Raw genomic sequence first — 6,007 nt, forward strand, 5'->3', positions numbered from 1 at the left:
GGAGATCGGCCTCGCCATCCCGCTCGCTTCGACGCCTCCCCGGCCCCGTCGTCTGCACCGGCCAACTCCCCGTGAGCCCCTCTTTCTCCTCCCCCTAGTCACGTTGCTCAAGCTGCCCCCAAACCCCGTTGGCCATCACAGCCGAGAGCTCGGCTCCGCCGGCCATGGCGCCGCCGTGGCCAGGGCCACCGCAGCCCGCGCCTGAGCACGTCACCGTGCTCGGTGAGCCCCCAGGAGCACGTAGCACTCTTCGTTTTCTCTTTTAGTGCGCCGTAGCATCGCCCCCGATCGCGCCCGAACTCCGGCCGCCGCGGAAGCGGACGCCGCCGTCGATCTGAGTCGTCTCCGGCGACCCCACTAGCTCCAGACGACGCGGACGAGGCTCGGGGTTCCAACGGTGCCATCCGCGCCTCGAACCGTGGCCTCTGCTGCGATTCCGCGCATCGCCGCCGTCTCGGACCTCGCCGGCGGTTAGTCGCCGGCAGGTTCGACTGAGTTGACCAGGGGTTTGACCCCCCTGTGTCCATGACAGGTGGGCCCAGCCCTGTCAGCTAATTAGGATTAGCACTAATCGAATTAGTTAAACTAATTACCCCCCCCCCCTGCTGACACTGACATGTGGGCCCTAGTGCTCTAATCTTAATTAAACTAAACTAAACCCCCCCTGTTTAACCCGTGTCACTGACGTGTGGACCCACACGACAGGTTTGACCCGAGCCAGCCCAGTTGACCCTGCTGACGTCACTGTGATGTGGGGCTGACGCAATAAGTATTTTCTGGATTTAAAAATAATCAGGAAATTCCAGAAAATAGCTAAAACTTCAATAAATCATAGAAATTCAACCGTAACTCCAAATTGAATAATTTATATATGAAAAATTATCAGAAAAATCCAATCTATCCATCTATACCATTTTCATGCATGTTAGAATAACTTATCACTACTGTTTAGGACAAATGAAGTGAATGACATTTAAATAATCACATATGGAGTTTGAATTTGAATCTTGTATTCAAACCAACTTCATTTAATCTGTTGCTAGTTGCATTAGCTCAAAACACATTCATATTGCCATGTCATAGCATGCATCATATTGTGCATTGCATTGATCGTGTTTCTTCTGTGCTTGCCGGTAATTGTCCCCTCTCGATAGACGTGTACCGCGATGTGATCGATGACACCGATGAAGAGCTATATTATCTTCAGAAGTGCCAGGCAAGCAAAACCCCCTTGTTCATTCCGATAAAATCCCACTCTCTCGCTCCTGCTCTTTTACTGCATTAGGACAAAAACGGTATATTTGTTACTTGCTGCGGTAGCTGAACCCTTTATCCTCTGCATGACCTGTCATTGCCACAGTAAATAGATGAAACCCACTAGCATGAGTAGGAATTGTTTGAGCCCTGTTGTGCCTACTCATTCATGCTTGTTTGTCATGCTTTCTACTGCTTAGAGTTGTGTCAGGTCTGATTCATCGGGGATGAATCAGAGGCGTGTGAACATGTCCCAATGTGTGTGAGCTAAGTGTGTGAACACGATTTGGTAAAGGTAGCGGTGAGAGGCCATGTAGGAGTACATGGTGGGTTGTCTCATTGCAGCCGTCCTCAGGAACTGAGTTCTGTGTTTGTGATCCATGATTCAGTTACTACCATACATTGGGCCCTGAAATATGACCCCGCTCGACTTCTTATTCACCCTTGTCCTCTGTCCAGGAGTTGCAAGTAGTTTCTGGTGTTTGTAGCTTACTGGAGGCGGTGGACAGCGCTGACCGTAGGGGTGGGCTGTGATGCGGTAGGTACGTTGCATGGTGTACCGGATGCCCGTTTGGTATCTCGGGAACCCTGTTCACATCGTTTGGGGCTGTGAGCGAAACTCCGGCCGGATCTCCTCATGGATGGAACCCGAATAGGCGATAAACCTGGACTAGAGACTTGAGTGTTTAGGTAGGTCGTGGTCTACACCCACGTCGGCTTTCGCTTGAAGTCTGCCGAGCACATGTCGTGTGCAGACGCTAAGTGGTGGAAACATGTATGAAGAAGTACACCCCTGCAGGGTTATCATCATCTATTCGAATAGCCGTGTCCGCGGAAAAGGACTTCTGGGTTGCTTATATCAGTTCATAGACAAGTGAAAGTGGATACTCTAAAATACGCAAGATAAGCGTGAGTGCTATGGATGGCGTTCTCGTAGGGAGACGGGAGCGGATCCATAGTGGTGTATTGATATGGTGAATATGTGGACTCGTGTGCGCCACCTCAAAAGAGTTACTTGCAATCATAGTTTAGGTTAGCCACTGAGTCAAAGCTGGCTTGCTGCAGTTAAACTCCACCATCCCCTTTGTTGATAATGATGCATATGTAGTTAGTTCTGATGTAAGTCTTGCTGGGTACATTTGTACTCACGTTTGCCTATTTTATGTTTTTGCAGAGAGACTTCGGTCTCGCTAGTAGTTCCACGTGGACTTCGACGTTTAGCTTGTTACCTCAGCTACGATCTTGTGCCCTCGGCAGGATCTGATAGATAGTCAGGCTTCTCAGCCTTTTTCATTTATAGATGTCTGTACTCAGACATGATAGCTTCCACTTGTGCTTGACTTGTATGCTCTGAATGTTGGGTCGTGAGACCCCTGTTTGTAATATCTCGCTCCTCGGAGCCTATTGAATAAATTACTTGAGTCGTAGAGTCATGTTGTGATGCCGTGTTGTAGTTGCACATATTGAGCATATTGTGTGTATGTTATTGAAATGCTTGGTATGTGTGGTATCTGACCATCTAGTTGTTTATCTTTAGTAGCCTCTCTTACGGGGAAATGTCTCCTAGTGTTTCCACCGAGCCATGGTAGCTTGCTACTGCTCCGGAACACTTAGGCTGGCCGGCATGTGTCCTTCTTCGTTCCTGTGTCTGTCCCTTCGGGGAAATGTCACGCTATGAATACCGGAGTCCTATTAGCCCGCTACAGCCCGGTTCACCGGAGTCCTGCTAGCCCAGTGCTACAGCCTGGTTTCACTCGCTGATGACCGACACGTTCGATGCTGGGTCATGGATGCCTGTCCCTGTAAGTCTGTGCCACTTTGGGTTTACGACTAGCCATGTCAGCCCGGGCTCCTTATCATATGGATGCTAGCGACACTGTCATATACGTGTGCCAAAAGGCGCAAACGGTCCCGGGCTAAGGTAAGGCGACACCCGTGGGAAAACCGTGCGTGAGGCCGCAAAGTGATATGAGGTGTTACATGCTAGATCGATGTGGCATTGAGTCGGGGTCCTGACACATAAAAACAATAATACTTCAAGCATACTAATAAAGCAATCATGTCTTCTCAAAATAACATGGCCAAAGAAAATTATCCCTACAAAATCACATAGTTTAGCTATGCTCCATCTTCATCACACAAAGTATTAAATCATGCACAAACCCGATGACAAGCCAAGCAATTGTTTCATACTTTTGATGTTCTCAAACTTTTTCAACTTTCACACAATACATGAGAGTGAGCCATGGATATAGCACTATAGGTGGAATAGAATATGGTGGTTGTGTAGAAGACAAAAAGAAGCAGATAGTCTCACATCAACTAGGCGTATCAATGGGCTATGGAGATTCCCATTAATAGATATCAATGTGAGTGAGTATGGATTGCTATGCAATGGATGCACTAGAGCTATAAGTTTATGAAATCTCAAAAAGAAACTAAGTGGTTGTGCATCCAACTCGCTTGCTCACGAAGACCTAGGGAAATTTGAGGAAGCCCATCATTGGAATATACAAACCAAGTTCTATAATGAAAAATTCCCACTAGTATATGAAAGTGACAACATAGGAGACTCTCTATCATGAAGATTATGGTGCTACTTTGAAGCACAAGTGTGGAAAAAGGATAGTAACATTGCCCCTTCTGTCTTTTCTCTCATTTTCTTCTTTTATTTTTTATTGGTGGGCTTATTGGCCTCTTTTATTTTTTGTAAATTCCGGAGACTCATCCCAACTTGTGAGGGAATCATAGCTTCCATCATCCTTTCCTCACATGGGACAATGCTCTAATAATGATGATCATCACACTTTTATTTACTTATAACTCGATACTTAGAACAAAATATGACTCCATATGAATGCCTCCGGCGGTGTACCGGGATGTGCAATGATCTAGCGTAGCAAATGACATAAAAAACGGACAAGCCATACATCATGCTAGCTATCTTCTGATCATGCAAAGCAATATGACAATGATGGAGCGTGTCATGGTAAAATGGAACAGTGGAAGTTGCATGATAATATATCTCGGAATTGCTATTGGAAATGCCATAATATGTAGGTATTGTGTCTGTATTGAGGAAGGTATAATGTGGGTGTAAGGCACCGGCGAAAGTTGAACGGTACTAGAGAGGCTAGCAATGGTGGAAGGGTGAGAGTGCGTATAATCCATGGACTCAACATTAGTCATTTGGAACTCACATACTTATTGCAAAAATTAATTAGTCATTGAAACAAAGTACTACATGCATGCTCCTAGGGGGATAGATTGGTAGGGAAAGACCATCGCTCGTCCCCGACTGCCACTCAAAGGAAGACAATCAATAATTAAATCATGCTCCGACTTCATTAAAGGAAATATGCCCTAGAGGCAATAATAAAGTTGTTATTTTATATTTCCTTATTCATGATAAAGGTTTATTATTCATGCTAGAATTGTATTGATTGGAAACCTTAATACATGTGTGAATACATAAACAAACACCGTGTCCCTAGTGAGCCTGTACTATACTAGCTCGTTGATCAAAGATGGTTAAGGTTTCCTAACCATGGACATGAGTTGTCATTTGATAACGGGATCACATCATTAGGAGAATGATGTGATGGACAAGACCCATCCGTTAGCTTAGCATAATGATCATTTAGTTTTATTGCTATTGCTTTCTTCATGTCAAATACATATTCCTTCGACTATGCGATTATGCAACTCCCGGATACTGGAGGAATGCCTTGTGTCGTGGATTCACCACGGTAGATGCCCTAGTGAAAGGACTTAGGTGTGGAGCCATCGCAATATAGGTTAGCTTGAAGGGGTTGAATGGGACAAAGGACACAAAGTATTTAGCTAGGTTCGGCCCCTCACAATGAGGTAAAAGCCTACGTCTTGCTTCTAGCTGTATTGCTTGAGTTTTGATTACAAGGGAGCGAATACGCTTGACCTAGTTCTCGATTGATTGTTTCTTGAGTTAACCTGCTGATACGTCTCCAACATATCTATAATTTATGAAGTATTCACACTGCTATATTATCATTCTTGGATGTTTTACAATCATTTTATAACAACTTTATATAATTTTTTGGGACTAACCTATTGACATAGTGCCCAGTGCCAGTTGCCATTTTTGCTTGTTTTTTACATAACAGGAAATCAATACCAAACGGAATCCAAACACAATGAAACTTGTTGGAGATTTTTTTGGACCAGAATACATCCAGTGGGCCAAAGAAGCGCCAAAGGGGAGCCCCAAGGGGTGCACAACCCACCAGGGCATGCATGGGGGCCCAAGCGCGCCCAGGTGGGTTATGCCCACCTCGGTGGCCTCCCACACCGCCTCTTCGCCCTATAAATCGCCAAATATTCCAAAACTCCGGGGGTAACCCTAGATCAGAAGTTTCACCGCCGTGAGCCTCTATAGCCATGAGAAACCAATCTAGACCCCATTCCGGCACTCCGCTGGCGAGGGAAATCATCACCGGTGGCCATCTTCATCATCCCGGCGGCCACCATGATGAGGAGGGAGTAGTTCACCCTCGAGGCCGAGGGTTTGTACTAGTAGCTGTGTGTTTAATCTCTCTCTCTCGTGTTCTTGAGATGGCATGATCTTGATGTATCGCGGGCTTTGTTAATATAGTTGGATCATATGGTGTTTTCCCCTCTCTATCTTGTTGTGCTGAATTGAGTTTTTCCCTTTGAGATTTCGTTCTCATCGAACTGAATACTTTTATGGATTTGAGAACACTTTATGTATGTCTTG

This window comes from Triticum aestivum, chromosome 2A (assembly GCF_018294505.1).
Source record: "Triticum aestivum cultivar Chinese Spring chromosome 2A, IWGSC CS RefSeq v2.1, whole genome shotgun sequence".
In the NCBI taxonomy this organism is placed as follows: Eukaryota; Viridiplantae; Streptophyta; class Magnoliopsida; order Poales; family Poaceae; genus Triticum; species Triticum aestivum.